We start from the raw sequence: 18,045 nt of genomic DNA, 5'->3' as shown, positions 1-18,045 counted from the left end.
GAAGCTTCCTCCATAATATAACCCATGTCCCCATGCAACAAATATTCATTCATGGCATGCATCATACAGATTTAATTCATCATGCTTTTCAGACAAAATTAACCGTAGGGGTATAAAGGTCATTTTGTACACATAGGGGTATAATGGTAATTTTTCATACATAGGGGTATTCTAGTAAATCTAACTATTTCTAAGGTTTTCATGCATATCGTAGCCATTACGTTTAGCCAGAAACACTTACCCAGCGTTCTTACCGAATTGGGCCCGTTGACCCATTAACCCAGTTTTGGCCCATTAAGCCCAAAATATCAAAACGCACGAAATCGCGCGTACCACAGTTTTATCACTTTCGATTACCAGTAATAATTACCCATACGTCTTACGAGCTTTTGCCGATCTAGCCTATGAAAGGGTGTCAGTTACACACCTGTTTTCGGGATTTCCTCGTCGAGATCTATACCCGAACTGCCTACAATTGAATCACTTACTATTACTCCAAATATCAAAAATACAATTGAGTATCTAGTCCCTTACCACATTCGGCCAAACATGCCAAAAACCCTTATTGCTCTTACCTTACTGCCGAAAGATGGTTAACTCCAAAGATCCGATCGTTCCACCTGTCCAAGCCCTTGATCAACTGCCTCTAAATTGCTATTACCAAAACAAAATAGTTATTACGACCCCTTAGGGTTTCAAGTCCAAATTGACAACCTCCCTATCTTTTACGGATTTCGGCTTTTCCTAAAATATGTAAGAAGACTAAGCTTTGGCGAAGACTTACCACCGATTCCTTAGTGACTGATTCCAATGAGTTTCCCACTCGATCCCGATGTAGATCTAAGCCCTTAGATGATAACAAAAGTCGATATTTCAGTGACTTCAGTATTCGGCCAAGTCCCTTTTAATGTGGGGTTTTTCGGCTTTTTTGCAACTTGTGTTTAGAAAGGTAAAACGAGAGGGTTTTGCTATGGTCTTGTCGTCAAAATTGAGGTTTTAGAGGGTGGTGAATCGCCACAAATGATGAAGGGAAGAGATGTGGTTTTGGTTATAAGAAATCGGCACAAAAAGAATAAGCTTTCGGGATTTCAGCTTTTTATGATGTTCGGCTTATAAGGCTAAAAATAAAAAGATTAAGGATGTGATGAAGAGTAAAGAGATAGAAAGGTTCGCCTATGGAGAAGGAAGAGGAGAAGGTAGATGGAGAAAAAGAAATAAAGAAAAGAGGAGAAGAAAAGATGATCAGAATTTCGGCACAACACACCCCAAATGCCGAAATTCCCACTACTACAATACCTAGCCGAATTTCCCATGCTAGAGTCCCTTGGCCGGCCACCTCTTGCTCCTTGATCAGCTCCTAGATTTCCTCCCTTATCTTTATCCTTATTCAATCCCCTTACCTTCTTAAACTCTTCCTGACAGACTTTTATTTCAGTTCCATTACTTCCCTTTCCTGTACATAAAAATTAATCACTTAATTTGCTGTCATTGTGACTTGAACCTGGGTCCTCCCCAAGCTTCCACACGCCACTAACATCCTTCCCAGTGGCGTCACATGCCACTTAACCACTTGCTTCCTTGTGATCCATTTTTCACAAATAATTCCTAAAAAGCCCAATTTATCAGAACCCCTTTCCCCTACAGATTTAAAATTAATTAAAACTACCGGGTTTTATCCTAAGCTTGGGCCTTCTAGAGGCCCACCAACATAATTAATCCTACACATAACAAACAGAACACAGAATTTTAAATTTTACAACCTTTACAGAATTCCCGGAAATTTGGGCGTTACAATTTCGTTTATTTAAACATTTAATTACTAAATTTTTTCATACTATGGAAAAAATTACATTTTTGCCCTTAAATTTTATCATATTTACACTTTTACCCTAGGCTTGTAAAACAATTTTCATTCAATTTATTTTCAATTCAAGCCTAGCCGAACCACTTTCATAACTATAAAAACCCACAATTTCCACTAAATCACACTTTTATGAAAAATTTTATAAGTTTTACAAATTAGTCCTTTTTAGCATTGTCATTGAAAATAACCTAGCAAAAGTTGTTTCTCCAACCATAAACATGCATAATCTACCATTAAACATCAAAATACAAAAATTTATAACATGGTTCAGACCCTAAACCTTCATCATAACTCAAATAAGTGGTAGAAATAGGTAGATCATGTTACAAGGATTTCAAAACGTGAAAATCATTAAAAACGGGGCAAGAACGGACTTACTATGGAGCTTGGAAAGCTTAAACAAAACCCTAGCCATGGTGGTCTTCAAAATTTTGGCCAAGGGGTTTAAGATGACCAAAATTTGGCTTTTATTTTGTTTATTTAAACATTTAATTACTAAATTTTATCATACTATAGAAAAAATTACATTTTTGCCCCTAAATTTTATCATATTTACACTTTTACCCTAGGCTTGTAAAATAATTTTCATTCAATTTATTTTCAATTTAAGCCTAACCGAACCACTTTCATAACTATAAAAACCCACAATTTTCACTAAATCACACTTTTATGAAAAATTTTATAACTTTTACAAATTACTCCTTTTTAGCATTTTCATTGAAAATCACTTAGCAAAAGTTGTTTCTCCAACCATAAACATGCATAATCTACCATTCAACATCAAAATACACAAATTTATAACATGGTTCAAACCCTAAACCTTCATCATAACTCAAATAAATTGTAACACCCCAAACCCGGCCCAGACGTTATGGCCAAATCTGATGTGCCACATTGGAGTTAAAAATCCGTGTTTCGTTTTAGTGTTTTAAAAGCCATATATTTTGCTGAGTTAGCAAAGTGTATGGAAGCTAAGCACTAGGTAGGTATCCGAGGCAGAGGAGGTGAGCCATGAAGGCTGCTTAAGTACCAAGCTCTTTGATTGGACCCAATCCTAGACATGCCCACAACCATAGCCACACTTTGTTATATCGAGTTTAAATTTGTTTAAGTGAACGACTTTGTTAAATCGATTAATCGTGGTGTTGAACTCTTTTGGAAACAAGTATCATTTTGAAAACACGTCCTAAGTCTAACCCATTTGAATAATTATCAACTAGGTTTAAAGTTATTAAAGTTAAAATAATCCTAAAAGAAATAAAAGAAAAGTTAAAATGGCCTTATTACAACCCCAAAAACTATAATAATAAATAATATTTAATGGAAATTTAAAGAAAACCAACGCTTATTTAAAAGTCCAAAGACAATCACCGTGGCCATTCTCAATCCCTCCGCCCAAGTCCCCACATCAAGGCTCACTGCAAGGTTAAGGAAAGGGGTGAGTTTGGAAACTCAGATGTGCAACAAGCCCTTTAGAGCCCAAAACAATAATCACTGTTGGGTCTAAGCCCAAATCCAATCTCAAACATATATTGGGCCATAGCCCTTTTCATATTTCATATTTCATAACACTGGGCGAAGCCTTTTCAAGTTTCATATTCTTGGGCGAAGCCTTTCTCAGAAACAGTATGGCCCATAGGCCCATTTTTATAACACATGTAATGTCAAATGAAAGAATGCAACCCATTTGGGAGACTACTCAACCCACCATCCGCTACTCTCCACCGTACCAACCAACACACCATGTGGGATTAACTCGACCCACCCCGCCATAACTCTCCCACCGGCGGCTTAGTTGCTTTATCATATAACCGAGGCCTAGCCTCTTTTAATAATCGGGCAAAAGCCCTTTTTATAATCGGGGCATAAGCCCTTTAATAAGCTGGGCGTAAGCCCTTTTGATAATCAGGCGTAAGCCCTTTTGATAATCTGGGCATAAGCCCTTTAATAATCGGGGCATAAGCCCTTTTGCACTTCCTCCATTCATATAAAACCCAACCCAATGCATTTATGAACATCTCATGTGCATATCATACATATCATGTGCATATCATACATGTCATGTGCATATCATACATATCATGTTTATCAAAATCCCATGCATTAAGTTCATATATAAACCCTAGGGGTATAATGGTCACTTTTAACTAGGGGCAAACGGTCATTTTCATGTTATAGGGGTAATCTCGTAATTTTACCAAAATTAGGGTTTCCATGTCCATTAATGGTTACAAACAATTCATAGGTGCAAACAGTGATCCCGGCCCATTTTTAGCGAAATCGAGTTATTGGGCCAAAACCCCTAATGGGCCCTACTTAGCCGATTCTCATCATCTAGGCCCATTTAGCCTTTATCCATAACAAGATAATAGTTTTAACATGCAATTTAATAGATTTCCCATTTTCTCGAAATTTACCCAAATGGGCCCGAAAGCCTATTGGGCCTATTTTAGCCTCTCGAGGCCCAACTTACCGTGAACGCCAAAAACACGTCCTTACTGTTTCCATTGTTCCCGATCATCATCTCATCGATTCTAACTAACTAGTGAGCGTTAAACGCTCACAAGTCCTCGAAATGCCGAAATTTACGCATTTCGCTTTTCGCATTATCACTTTAAGCAATGAAAAGGGTTCGTTACACACGATTTGCGATATTCCTTGACGAGATCTCCTATGCGATTTCTCCTTTGTCAAGTTGATGACTAGATTTAGTCACTCCTATGATCCAAGCTTTTCACACACTCGATCGGTAGCCTTTAATCCTCACAAGAGATCTACTCATTGAAGAACGTTCCAAATACCTTCCTACCCCATATCCGTTGTGAATCCAACTTAAACGTGCGTAGAAAATAGATCTGTTATGGGTTGAAGTTGAAACGTTTCCAAAATCAATCGCCTCGATAACCACCACGATAGGAGATCGGAGTTAATCCACGCTTGAGCACTCTTAGCCGACGCCCAACCCAAACGAGCACGCCATACAATGAAAGGGATCGACCAAGAAAGGTACATTTACTCTCTTCATGGTTCCTCTATTTAAAGCCACTTCACAACCACTCTTATATTAGCTTCGATGTGGGATCCTCCAACATTAGAGTTTAAATTCAACACCAACTCTTGCCACCTGTTAGCAAAATAAATGCTCCTTGCTTGCCATGGGATTCAACCTATGCCTCCCCTTAAATGCTCCACACGCTACTTGCCACTAAGCCACAAGGCTTTTGTGTCATATTTTATCCCCAATTAATTATAAGGTCTAAAGGCCAAAGTTCGAGTTCCTTTAAAAAAACAAAATAAATTGCAAGAGCCAAGGCTTGAATCCAGGCTCCCATACAACCTTAATGACACCACAACCACTAGACTACAAGCTTCCTTGTGTCATTTATTTAACACAATAATTTAAAACCCTCATCCAAGCATCTAGGTTTTTTTCACTTAATACCAAAATTTTTGCTAAAGCCCAAGTTTGAACCCAAGATTTCTCCAACACTTCTCAAAGCCATTAACCACTAATAGCAAACATTTAATTGTTTCATTTCATTGCACAATTAAATACCTATATACAACCTCCTTACGGACCCCCACTCAAGGCCCAATACTTCTAGGCCCAAATTGGGTGTTACAATTCTACTCCCTTAAAGAAATTTCGTCCTCGAAATTTCCAACTATCAACTAACCGTATTACTCAAGTCAAACCTCTATGCTTCCGCTACGCACTCTAATTAAAAATAATTCTTAGTACGACCCAGAACATCTAATTACCAAAGTAAAGAAACATTTATCAAGCACGCATACAATTCATAACACATATTTAAATAAAATAAACTTGGCGATCCCGAGGTCGATGCTCCTTGGACCCACATCTAAGACATGCTCCTGTCTTCTTATGGCATTCACCCGGATGACGTCCGTTGCAGTCTTTGCAGATTGGATAGTTTGGTCGTGCCTTAACATGTTTCACAGAACGAGGCTTGGCTTTCTAAGAACTAGAATCCTTCCTTTTCTTACACTCCAAGCACCCTACTTGAAGCGTTTCCCTAATTGCCTTAATTTTGGTATCCAATACTTCCTCTACCACTTTCCTTACTAACTCGGCCAGTGCCTCAGCACCAAGCTCCGAGTTACCGCAACCTGAAGTTGGTAGACTTTGCTTACCCTCGTAATCCATATCAATACTCTACATTACCAAGACACATATCAATTAACTACAAAGATCTCAAAATTTTACTATTTATTCATATGTCTTATGCGAGATAGTATTTTAAAGTTTCTATTTTCACGTAATCATAGCCTAGCTACAGCCTCGGTATTCTAGAGTTTTAGGGTTGCCCTAGTTATAATGTCATGATATGGTCTCAGTTCTATCTACAAGAATATCTTAATGCAAAGTAATATGAGGAACGTAAATACTTACAGACTTAGTGCCGGGATTCAGTCGCCACTTCTTTCTCAATCCATTTAAAACTCAAAACCATATTTTTGAACACCAAAATAGAAATTTAAAAATTTGATTTGAAAACACCCTTTATTTTGAAACTCTTGATTTAAAACAGAAAAACTTGGACCATTTTAACATATATACTCATAAAACATCTTTAAAATGAACTTTTCAAAACCATTTCCAAAAATACCCTTCTTAGGCCTAAATTTTTGAAAAATTTTCGGACCCGATCCACAGCCGAGTTATTGCAACTTAGCTCTGATACCACTAAATGTAACACCCCAAACCCGGCCCAGACGTTATGGCCAAATCTGATGTGCCACATTGGAGTTAAAATCCGTGTTTCGTTTTAGTGTTTTAAAAGCCATATATTTTCTTTGAGTTAGCAAAGTGTATGGAAGCTAAGCACCAGTGTAGGTATCCGAGGCGAGGAGGTGAGCCATGAAGGTCGCTAAGTACCAAGCTCTTTGATTGGACCCAATCCTGAACATGCCCACAACCATAGCCACACTTTGTTATATCAAGTTTAAATTTGTTTAAGTGAACGACTTTGTTAAATAGATTAATCGTGGTGTTGAACTCTTTTGGAAACAAGTATCATTTTGAAAACACGTCCTAAGTCTAACCCATTTGATTAATTATCAACCAGGTTTAAAGTTATTAAAGTTAAAATAATCCTAAAAAGAAATAAAAGAAAAGTTAAAATGGCCTTATTACAACCCCAAAAACTATAATAATAAATAATATTTAATGGAAATTTAAAGAAAACCAACGCTTATTTAAAAGTCCAAAGACAATCACCGTGGCCATTCTCAATCCCTCCGCCCAAGTCCCCACATCAAGGCTCACCAAGGTTAAGGAAAGGGGTGAGTTTGGAAACTCAATGTGCAACAAGCCCTTTTAGAGCCCAAAACAATAATCACTGTTGGGTCTAAGCCCAAATCCAATCTCAAACATATCTTGGGCCATAGCCCTTTTCATATTTCATATTTCATAACACTGGGCGAAGCCTTTTCAAGTTTCATATTATCGGGCGAAGCCTTTATCAGAAAGCGGTATGGCCCATAGGCCCATTTTATAACACATGTAATGTCAAATGAAAGAATGCAACCCATTTGGGAGACTACTCAACCCACCATCCGCTACTCTACACCGTACCAACCAACACACCATGTGGGATTAACTCGACCCACCCCGCCATAACTCTCCACCGGCGGCTTAGTCTGCTTTATCATATAACCGAGGCCTAGCCTCTTTTTAATAACTGGGGCAAAAGCCCTTTTTATAACTGGGGCATCAGCCCTTTAATAACTGGGGCGTAAGCCCTTTTGATAACTGGGGCGTAAGCCCTTTTGATAACTGGGGCATAAGCCCTTTAATAACTGGGGCATAAGCCCTTTTGCACTTCCTCCATCCATATAAAAACCCAACCCAACGCATTTATGAACATCTCATGTGCATATCATACATATCATGTGCATATCATACATGTCATGTGCATATCATACATATCATGTTTATCAAAATCCCATGCATTAAGTTCATATATAAACCCTAGGGGTATAATGGTCACTTTTACCTAGGGGCAAAACGGTCATTTTCATGTTATAGGGGTAATCTCGTAATTTTACCAAAATTAGGGTTTCCATGTCCATTAATGGTTACAAACAATTCATAGGTGCAAACAAAGTGATCCCGGCCCATTTTAGCGAAATCGAGTTATTGGGCCAAAACCCTAATGGGCCCTACTTAGCCGATTCTCATCATCTAGGCCCATTTAGCCTTTATCCATAACAAGATAATAGCTTTAACATGCAATTTAACAGATTTCCCATTTTCTCGAAATTTACCCAAATGGGCCCGAAAGCCTATTGGGCCTATTTTAACCTCTCGAGGCCCAACTTACCGTGAACGCCAAAAACACGCCTTCATCGTTTCCATTGTTCCGATCATCATCTCATCGATTCTAACTAACTAGTGAGCGTTAAGCTTGCTCACAAGTCCTCGAAATGCCGAATTTACGCATTTCCACTTTTCGCATTTATCACTTTAAGCTATGAAAAGGGTTCGTTACACACGATTTGCGATATTCCTTGACGAGATCTCCTATGCGATTTCTCCTTTGTCAAGTTGATGACTAGATTTAGTCACTCCGATGATCCAAGCTTTTCACACACTCCTCAATCGGTAGCCTTTAATCCTCACAAGAGATCTACTCATTGAAGAACGTTCCAAATACCTTCCTACCCCATATCCGTTGTGAATCCAACTTAAACGTGCGTAGAAAATAGATCTGTTATGGGTTGAAGTTGAAACGTTTCCAAAATCAATCGCCTCGATAACCACCACCGATAGGAGACGGAGTTAATCCACGCCGAGCACTCTTAGCCGACGCCCAACCCAAACGAGCACGCCATACAAATGAAAGGGATCACCAAGAAAGGTACATTTACTCTCTTCATGGTTCCTCTATTTAAAGCCGACTTCACAACCACTCTTATATTAGCTTCGATGTGGGATCCTCCAACATTAGAGTTTAAATTCAACACCAACTCTTGCCGCCTCGTTAGCAAAATAAATGCTCCTTGCTTGCCATGGGATTCGAACCTATGCCTCCCCTTAAATGCTCCACACGCTACTTGCCACTAAGCCACAAGGCTTTTTGTGTCATATTTTATCCCCAATTAATTATAAGGTCTAAAGGCCAAAGTTCAGGTTCCCTTTAAAAAAAACAAAATAAATTGCAAGAGCCAAGGCTTGAATCCAGTGCTCCCATACAACCTTAATGACACCACAACCACTAGACTACAAGCTTCCTTGTGTCATTTATTTAACACAATAATTTAAAAACCCTCATCCAAGCATCTAGGTTTTTTTTCACTTAATACCAAAATTTTTGCTAAAGCCCAAGTTTGAACCCAAGATTTCTCCAACACTTCTCAAAGCCATTAACCACTAATAGCAAACATTTAATTGTTTCATTTCATTGCACAATTAAATACCTATATACAACCTCCTTACGGACCCCCACTCAAGGCCCAATACTTCTAGGCCCAAATTCGGGTGTTACAATTCTACTCCCTTAAAGAAATTTCGTCCTCGAAATTTCCAACTATCAACTAACCGTATTACTCAAGTCAAACCTCTATGCTTCCGCTTCGCACTCTAATTAAAAATAATTCTTAGTACGACCGAACATCTAATTACCAAAGTAAAGAAACATTTATCAAGCACGCATACAATTCATAACACATATTTAAATAAAATAAACTTGGCGATCCCGAGGTCGATGCTCCTTGGACCCACATCTAAGACATGCTCCTGTCTTCTTATGGCATTCACCCGATGACGTCTGCTGCGATCTTTGCAGATTGGATAGTTTGGTCGTGCCTTAACATGTTTCACGTAATCGAGGCTTGGCTTTCTAAGAACTAGAATCCTTCCTTTTCTTACACTCCAAGCACCCTACTTGAAGCGTTTCCCTAATTGCCTTAATTTTGGTATCCAATACTTCCTCTACCACTTTCCTTACTAACTCGGCGGTGCCTCAAAGACCAAGCTCAGAAGTTACCGCAACTGAAGTTGGTAGACTTTGCTTACCCTCGAATCCATATCAATACTCTACATTACCAAGACACATATCAATTAACTACAAAGATCTCAAAATTTTACTATTTATTCATATGTCTTATGCAGAGATAGTATTTTAAAGTTTCTATTTTCACGTAATCATAGCCTAGCTACGCCTCAGTATTCTAGAGTTTTTAGGGTTGCCCTAGTTATAATGTCATGATATGGTCTCAGTTCTATCTACAAGAATATCTTAATGCAAAGGTAATATGAGGAATGTAAATACTTACGACTTAGTGCTTGGGGATTCAAGTCGCCACTTCTTTCTCAATCCATTTAAAACTCAAAAACCATATTTTTGAACACCGAAAATAGAAATTTAAAAAATTTGATTTGAAAACACCCTTTATTTTGAAACTCTTGATTTAAAACAGAAAAACTTGGACCATTTTAACATATATACTCCGCAAAACATCTTTAAAATGAACTTTTCAAAAACCATTTCCAAAAATACCCTTCTTAGGCCTAAATTTTTGAAAAATTTTCAGACCCGATCCACAGCCGAGTTATTGCAACTTAGCTCTGATACCACTAAATGTAACACCCCAAACCCGGCCCAGACGTTATGGCCAAATCTGATGTGCCACATTGGAGTTAAAAATCCGTGTTTCGTTTTAGTGTTTTAAAAGCCATATATTTTGCTGAGTTAGCAAAGTGTATGGAAGCTAAGCACCAGGTAGGTATCCGAGGCAGAGGAGGTGAGCCATGAAGGCTGCTTAAGTACCAAGCTCTTTGATTGGACCCAATCCTAGACATGCCCACAACCATAGCCACACTTTGTTATATCAAGTTTAAATTTGTTTAAGTGAACGACTTTGTTAAATAGATTAATCATGGTGTTGAACTCTTTTGGAAACAAGTATCATTTTGAAAACACGTCCTAAGTCTAACCCATTTGATTAATTATCAACCAGGTTTAAAGTTATTAAAGTTAAAATAATCCTAAAAAGAAATAAAAGAAAAGTTAAAATGGCCTTATTACAACCCCAAAAACTATAATAATAAATAATATTTAATGGAAATTTAAAGAAAACCAACGCTTATTTAAAAGTCCAAAGACAATCACCGTGGCCATTCTCAATCCCTCCTACCAAGTCCCCACATCAAGGCTCACCCGCAAGGTTAAGGAAAGGGGTGAGTTTGGAAACTCAATGTGCAACAAGCCCTTTTAGAGCCCAAAACAATAATCACTGTTGGGTCTAAGCCCAAATCCAATCTCAAACATATCTTGGGCCATAGCCCTTTTCATATTTCATATTTCATAACACTGGGCGAAGCCTTTTCAAGTTTCATATTCTTGGGCGAAGCCTTTATCAGAAAGCGGTATGGCCCATAGGCCCATTTTTATAACACATGTAATGTCAAATGAAAGAATGCAACCCATTTGGGAGACTACTCAACCCACCATCCGCTACTCTACACCGTATTCAACCAACACACCATGTGGGGATTAACTCGACCCACCCCGCCATAACTCTCCTTTGGCGGCTTAGTTGCTTTATCATATAACCGAGGCCTAGCCTCTTTTAATAACAGGGCAAAAGCCCTTTTTATAACTGGGGCATCGCCCTTTAATAATCAGGCGTAAGCCCTTTTGATAATCAGGCGTAAGCCCTTTTGATAATCGGGCATAAGCCCTTTAATAAGCGGGGCATAAGCCCTTTTGCACTTCCTCCATCCATATAAAAACCCAACCCAACGCATTTATGAACATCTCATGTGCATATCATACATATCATGTGCATATCATACATGTCATGTGCATATCATACATATCATGTTTATCAAAATCCCATGCATTAAGTTCATATATAAACCCTAGGGGTATAATGGTCACTTTTACCTAGGGGCAAAACGGTCATTTTCATGTTATAGGGGTAATCTCGTAATTTTACCAAAAATTAGGGTTTCCATGTCCATTAATGGTTACAAACAATTCATAGGTGCAAACAGTGATCCTGGCCCATTTTTAGCGAAATCGAGTTATTGGGCCAAAAACCCCTAATGGGCCCTACTTAGCCGATTCTGTCATCTAGGCCCATTTAGCCTTTATCCATAACAAGATAATAGCTTTTAACATGCAATTTAACAGATTTCCCATTTTCTACGAAATTTACCCAAATGGGCCCGAAAGCCTATTGGGCCCTATTTTAGCCTCTCGAGGCCCAACTTACCGTGAACGCCAAAAACACGCCCTTACCGTTTCCATTGTTCCCGATCATCATCTCATCGATTCTAACTAACTAGTGAGCGTTCGCTTGCTCACAAGTCCTCGAAATGCCAGAATTTCTGCATTTCCACTTTTCGGCATTTATCACTTTAAGCTATGAAAAAGGGTTCGTTACACACCTGATTTGCGATATTCCTTGACGAGATCTCCTATGCGATTTCTCCTTTGCCGAAGTTGATGACTAGATTTAGTCACTCCGATGATCCAAGCTTTTCACACACTCCTCAATCGGTAGCCTTTAATCCTCACAAGAGATCTACTTATTGAAGAACGTTCCAAATACCTTCCTACCCCATATCCGTTGTGAATCCAACTTAAACGTGCGTAGAAAATAGATCTGTTATGGGTTGAAGTTGAAACGTTTCCAAAATCAATCGCCTCGATAACCACCACCGATAGGAGATCGGAGTTAATCCACGCTTGAGCACTCTTAGCCGACGCCCAACCCAAACGAAAGCACGCCATACAAATGAAAGGGATCGACCAAGAAAGGTACATTTACTCTCTTCATGGTTCCTCTATTTAAAGCCACTTCACAACCACTCTTATATTAGCTTCGATGTGGGATCCTCCAACATTAGAGTTTAAATTCAACACCAACTCTTGCCGCCTCGTTAGCAAAATAAATGCTCCTTGCTTGCCATGGGATTCAACCTATGCCTCCCCTTAAATGCTCCACACGCTACTTGCCACTAAGCCACAAGGCTTTTGTGTCATATTTTATCCCCAATTAATTATAAGGTCTAAAGGCCAAAGTTCAGTTCCTTTAAAAAAACAAAATAAATTGCAAGAGCCAAGGCTTGAATCCAGGCTCCCATACAACCTTAATGACACCACAACCACTAGACTACAAGCTTCCTTGTGTCATTTATTTAACACAATAATTTAAAAACCCTCATCCAAGCATCTAGGTTTTTTTTCACTTAATACCAAAATTTTTGCTAAAGCCCAAGTTTGAACCCAAGATTTCTCCAACACTTCTCAAAGCCATTAACCACTAATAGCAAACATTTAATTGTTTCATTTCATTGCACAATTAAATACCTATATACAACCTCCTTACGGACCCCCACTCAAGGCCCAATACTTCTAGGCCCAAATTCGGGGTGTTACAATTCTACTCCCCTTAAAGAAATTTCGTCCTCGAAATTTCCAACTATCAACTAACCGTATTACTCAAGTCAAACCTCTATGCTTCCGCTACACACTCTAATTAAAAATAATTCTTAGTACAACCCAGAACATCTAATTACCAAAGTAAAGAAACATTTATCAAGCACGCATACAATTCATAACACATATTTAAATAAAATAAACTTGGCGATCCCGAGGTCGATGCTCCTTGGACCCACATCTAAGACATGCTCCTGTCTTCCTATGGCATTCACCCGGATGACGTCCGTTGCAGTCTTTGCAGATTGGATAGTTTGGTCGTGCCTTAACATGTTTCACAGAACGAGGCTTGGCTTTCTAAGAACTAGAATCCTTCCTTTTCTTACACTCCAAGCACCCTACTTGAAGCGTTTCCCTAATTTCCTTAATTTTGGTATCCAATACTTCCTCTACCACTTTCCTTACTAACTCGGCGGTGCCCTCAAAGACCAAGCTCTGAAGTTACCGCAACCAAGTTGGTAGACTTTGCTTACCCTCGAATCCATATCAATACTCTACATTACCAAGACACATATCAATTAACTACAAAGATCTCAAAATTTTACTATTTATTCATATGTCTTATGCAGAGATAGTATTTTAAAGTTTCTATTTTCACGTAATCATAGCCTAGCTACGCCTCTCAGATTCTAGAGTTTTTAGGGTTGCCCTAGTTATAATGTCATGATATGGTCTCAGTTCTATCTACAAGAATATCTTAATGCAAAGTAATATGAGGAATGTAAATACTTACAGACTTGGTGCCGGGGATTCAGTGCGCCACTTCTTTCTCAATCCATTTAAAACTCAAAAACCATATTTTTGATCACCGAAAATAGAAATTTAAAAACTTTGATTTGAAAACACCCTTTATTTTGAAACTCTTGATTTAAAACAGAAAAACTTGGACCATTTTAACATATATACTCATAAAACATCTTTAAAATGAACTTTTCAAAACCATTTCCAAAAATACCCTTCTTAGGCCTAAATTTTTGAAAAATTTTCAGACCCGATCCACAGCCGAGTTGTTGCAACTTAGCTCTGATACCACTAAATGTAACACCCCAAACCCGGCCCAGATGTTACGGCCAAATCTGATGTGCCACATTGGAGTTAAAATCCGTGTTTCGTTTTAGTGTTTTAAAAGCCATATATTTTCTTGAGTTAGCAAAGTGTATGGAAGCTAGGCACCGTGTAGGTATCCGAGGCGAGGAGGTGAGCCATGAAGGTCGCTTAAGTACCAAGCTCTTTGATTGGACCCAATCCTAGACATGCCCACAACCATGGCCACACTTTGTTATATCGAGTTTAAATTTGTTTAAGTGAAGGACTTTGTTAAATCGATTAATCGTGGTGTTGAACTCTTTTGGAAACAAGTATCATTTTGAAAACACGTCCTAAGTCTAACCCATTTGAATAATTATCAACCAGGTTTAAAGTTATTAAAGTTAAAATAATCCTAAAAAGAAATAAAAGAAAAGTTAAAATGGCCTTATTACAACCCCAAAAAACTATAATAATAAATAATATTTAATGGAAATTTAAAGAAAACCAACGCTTATTTAAAAGTCCAAAGACAATCACCGTGGCCATTCTCAATCCCTCCTACCAAGTCCCCACATCAAGGCTCACCGCAAGGTTAAGGAAAGGGGTGAGTTTGGAAACTCAGTGTGCAACAAGCCCTTTTAGAGCCCAAAACAATAATCACTGTTGGGTCTAAGCCCAAATCCAATCTCAAACATATCTTGGGCCATAGCCCTTTTCATATTTCATATTTCATAACACCGGGCGAAGCCTTTTCAAGTTTCATATTCTTGGGCAAGCCTTTATCAGAAATCTATGGCCCATAGGCCCATTTTATAACACATGTAATGTCAAATGAAAGAATGCAACCCATTTGGGAGACTACTCAACCCACCATCCGCTACTCTACACCGTACCAACCAACACACCATGTGGGGATTAACTCGACCCACCCCGCCATAACTCTCCACCGGCAAATTAGGCGCTTTATCATATAACCGAGGCCTAGCCTCTTTTAATAAGCAGGGCAAAAGCCCTTTTTATAATCGGGCATCGCCCTTTAATAATCAGGCGTAAGCCCTTTTGATAATCAGGCGTAAGCCCTTTTGATAATCGGGGCATAAGCCCTTTTGCACTTCCTCCATCCATATAAAACCCAACCCAACGCATTTATGAACATCTCATGTGCATATCATACATATCATGTGCATATCATACATGTCATGTGCATATCATACATATCATGTTTATCAAAATCCCATGCATTAAGTTCATATATAAACCCTAGGGGTATAATGGTCACTTTTACCTAGGGGCAAAACGGTCATTTTCATGTTATAGGGGTAATCTCGTAATTTTACCAAAAATTAGGGTTTCCATGTCCATTAATGGTTACAAACAATTCATAGGTGCAAACAAAGGATCTGGCCCATTTTTAGCGAAATCGAGTTATTGGGCCAAAAACCCCTAATGGGCCCTACTTAGCCGATTCTCGTCGTCTAGGCCCATTTAGCCTTTATCCATAACAAGATAATGCTTTTAACATGCAATTTAACAGATTTCCCATTTTCTACGAAATTTACCCAAATGGGCCCGAAGCCTATTGGGCCTATTTTAGCCTCTCGAGGCCCAACTTACCGTGAACGCCAAAAACACGCCTTACCGTTTCCATTGTTCCCGATCATCATCTCATCGATTCTAACTAACTAGTGAGCGTTATTTGCTCACAAGTCCTCGAAATGCCGAATTTACGCATTTCGACTTTTAAACATTATCACTTTAAGCTATGAAAAGGGTTCGTTACACACCTGATTTGCGATATTCCTTGACGAGATCTCCTATGCGATTTCTCCTTTGCCGAAGTTGATGACTAGATTTAGTCACTCCGATGATCCAAGCTTTTCACACACTCCTCGATCGGTAGCCTTTAATCCTCACAAGAGATCTACTCATTGAAGAACGTTCCAAATACCTTCCTACCCCATATCCGTTGTGAATCCAACTTAAACGTCGTGAGAAAATAGATCTCATATCGGTTGAAGTTGAAACGTTTCCAAAATCAATCGCCTACGATAACCACCACCTGATAGGAGACTGGAGTTAATCCACGCTTCGAGCACTCTTAGCCGACGCCCAACCCAAACGAGCACGCCATACAGCGAAAGGGATCAGCCAAGAAAGGTACATTTACTCTCTTCATGGTTCCCTCTATTTAAAGCCAGCTTCACAACCACTCTTATATTAGCTTCACGATGTGGGATCCTCCAACATTAGAGTTTAAATTCAACACCAACTCTTGCCACCTGTTAGCAAAATAAATGCTCCTTGCTTGCCATGGGATTCAACCTATGCCTCCCTTAAATGCTCCACACGCTACTTGCCACTAAGCCACAAGGCTTTTTGTGTCATATTTTATCCCCAATTAATTATAAGGTCTAAAGGCCAAAGTTCAGTTCCTTTAAAAAAACAAAATAAATTGCAAGAGCCAAGGCTTGAATCCAGGCTCCCATACAACCTTAATGACACCACAACCACTAGACTACAAGCTTCCTTGTGTCATTTATTTAACACAATAATTTAAAAACCCTCATCCAAGCATCTAGGTTTTTTTCACTTAATACCAAAATTTTTGCTAAAGCCCAAGTTTGAACCCAAGATTTCTCCAACACTTCTCAAAGCCATTAACCACTAATAGCAAACATTTAATTGTTTCATTTCATTGCACAATTAAATACCTATATACAACCTCCTTACGGACCCCCACTCAAGGCCCAATACTTCTAGGCCCAAATTAGGGTGTTACAATTCTACTTCCCTTAAAGAAATTTCGTCCTCGAAATTTCCAACTATCAACTAACCAGTATTACTCAAGTCAAACCTCTATGCTTCCGCTACACACTCTAATTAAAAATAATTCTTAGTACAACCTGAACATCTAATTACCAAAGTAAAGAAACATTTATCAAGCACGCATACAATTCATAACACATATTTAAATAAAATAAACTTGGCGATCCCGAGGTCGATGCTCCTTGGACCCACATCTAAGACATGCTCCTGTCTTCCTATGGCATTCACCCGGATGACGTCCATTGCAGTCTTTGCAGATTGGATAGTTTGGTCGTGCCTTAACATGTTTCACAGAACGAGGCTTGGCTTTCTAAGAACTAGAATCCTTCCTTTTCTTACACTCCAAGCACCCTACTTGAAGCGTTTCCCTAATTTCCTTAATTTTGGTATCCAATACTTCCTCTACCACTTTCCTTACTAACTCGGCCAGTGCCTCAGCACCAAGCTCCGAGTTACCGCAACCCGAAGTTGGTAGACTTTGCTTACCCTCAGAATCCATATCAATACTCTACATTACCAGTACACATATCAATTAACTACAAAGATCTCAAAAATTTTACTATTTATTCATATGTCTTATGCAGAGATAGTATTTTAAAGTTTCTATTTTCACAGAATCATAGCCTAGCTACGCCCCTCGGATTCTAGAGTTTTTAGGGTTGCCCTAGTTATAATGTCATGATATGGTCTCAGTTCTATCTACAAGAATATCTTAATGCAAAGGTAATATGAGGAACAGAAATACTTACAGACTTGGTGCCGGGGATTCAGTGCGCCACTTCTTTCTCAATCCATTTAAAACTCAAAAACCATATTTTTGATCACCGAAAATAGAAATTTAAAAACTTTGAT

General features: G+C 38.7%; 1 long non-coding RNA gene across 1 annotated transcript in view; it reads right to left on the bottom strand.

Annotated features, from left to right (window-relative positions):
* The window catches only part of LOC128288341 (uncharacterized), a 37,471-nt gene extending 20,940 nt beyond the window's left edge, over positions 1–16,531 (bottom strand). Inside the window, exons 1-2 of the long non-coding RNA XR_008278737.1 lie at positions 16,427–16,531; positions 12,285–12,543 (exon numbers count right to left, since the gene is read on the bottom strand). This is a non-coding gene — a long non-coding RNA (uncharacterized LOC128288341). The remainder of the gene's footprint in view (positions 1–12,284; positions 12,544–16,426) is intronic.
* Positions 16,532–18,045: the final 1,514 nt, after the last annotated feature.

This window comes from Gossypium arboreum, unplaced genomic scaffold (assembly GCF_025698485.1).
Source record: "Gossypium arboreum isolate Shixiya-1 unplaced genomic scaffold, ASM2569848v2 Contig00204, whole genome shotgun sequence".
NCBI classification, from domain to species: domain Eukaryota; kingdom Viridiplantae; phylum Streptophyta; class Magnoliopsida; order Malvales; family Malvaceae; genus Gossypium; species Gossypium arboreum.
Note: the sequence above shows the minus strand (reverse complement) of the source record. Positions and strands in the feature narration are given on the sequence as shown.